Here is a 1,874-nt window from a genome sequence, read left to right on the forward strand (position 1 = left end):
GGCTGTTCCCTGTATATAGAAACGAAACACTAAATTGAGTACAAATCAGGACACACCATGTGTTCTCCTCAACAAAAATCTAATCCGTCTTGAAATCAAAACGAGTACAGCCAGTTTACATTAGCTGTTAACAGGCGGTAACAGAGGTGCTATTGACATACACAAGGGGTTTAAGTCATCAAAAAAAAGGCTGGTTTGCAAGTAAATGAACCACATGGACATGTTATGAACTATATCAAGACTAACTACTTATTTTTAACCCCATCTCATGCTCAGAGATTTACATAAAGTGGCACATGGGTCCTAGAATAAATAAGAACAGACGATTATTTCAACTTTTATCTTGATAAGTGAGAGTGCAGGCCAGTCTACATGAACGAAGGGCAAGGCACGTTTCTGTCCAAAGGTTCCATGATGGAGTCGATAAAGTTTTAAAATATCACTTTGAGTGGTGACACTACACTGAAAAAAAGGGGAAAGTGGGGTTGTTCAATTTGCAAATATGCATTGAATATATGAAACATAATTTATTCATGTTTCTCGTCGAAACATGAATCAATCATGTATAACTATTTTAATCTTGAGGGGTGTGCATTCTATAAGTCTCAATCATGTTAAGAAATAAGAAAAAAGTTTGTTTAGCTCTGTAACTACGCCCACTGAGCACATATGTCAGCAGCTTGCTCTGCAGCTGATTACTCAGCTTCTAATTATTATTTACAAATATTTTATTCACAAATTAATATGGTCGGACTCAAACCCGTGCTTTAATAGTTTCGTAATTGAACCTGAACAATATGGCTCTTTAATGGACAAGATGTAAAGCAGAAAAAAATTGCAAAATAGATTTATTTTTTAAAATGTGAAGCTTTTTCTTTTTTAAACAACGGAGGGGGGGAGGGGTTCTACCATTTTTTCTTCCCGCATCGGAGGAGTAAGCTGGTTCTGTCCCGAGAACATCTCTACAAGGTAAAAGCTATTTAAAGTTATTTAATGTCATCAAATGTTCGTCATAGTTACAGGTTATCACAAGACGCATTGTTTGCAAAAAGCAGAGTTCACATTTGCTGTTACAACGAGCAACGTAAATATAGCTGTCAATTTGTAAACATTGTCATTCACTGGTGTTAGCTAGGATAAAGCCATGAAAATCATAAGGTGAGTTTATATTGATTGACTTGTGTTTAGCGTGTTTTTTTATACTGTGACTATTTGTAGAGCGTAAGTCCGGCAGTTGCTTGATTTACAATATTTAAAACTATTAACCTTGCCCAAGGTTACGCACATTAAACCGGGCTCAGTGGGGAGGGGGAGTCATCCCAGCTAGAAATTTTTGATTCTAAAAACATTCTGAGAATGTTACATTCATTGTTCTAAGAATGTTTTCAGCGGGAAGTTTTCTTTTGGTTCTCAGAACGTTCTTCTGAAAGGTAGGATAACCTTCTCTAAAAACATTCTTAAAATATTTGGTGATAACATTGTTAGAACATTATGCCCTACTATTCTTAAAACGTTTTCAGCGGGAAGTTTTTGTTTGGTTCCCAGAATGTTCTTCTGAAAAGTAGGAAAACGTTCTCTAAAAACATTCTTAAAATGTTTGGTGATAACCTTCTTAAAATGTTTTTGATAACATTGGTAGAACATTATGCCCTACTATTCTTAAAACGTTTTCAGCAGAAGCTTTTATTTTGGTTCCCAGAATGTTCTTCTGAAAGGTACCATAACATAAAGACATAATATTCATGTAATTGTTCAACTCAAAATTCCTGGGTAAGTGGACTGACCACTGTGGTCATTAGGATGATTTTGATAGTTTACTTAACTATTGGAATTTGACTCTTAACACATGTAAAAGGATGACTCGGAATCAACTG

The sequence above is a fragment of the Notothenia rossii genome (assembly GCF_949606895.1).
Source record: "Notothenia rossii genome assembly, chromosome: 8".
In the NCBI taxonomy this organism is placed as follows: domain Eukaryota; kingdom Metazoa; phylum Chordata; class Actinopteri; order Perciformes; family Nototheniidae; genus Notothenia; species Notothenia rossii.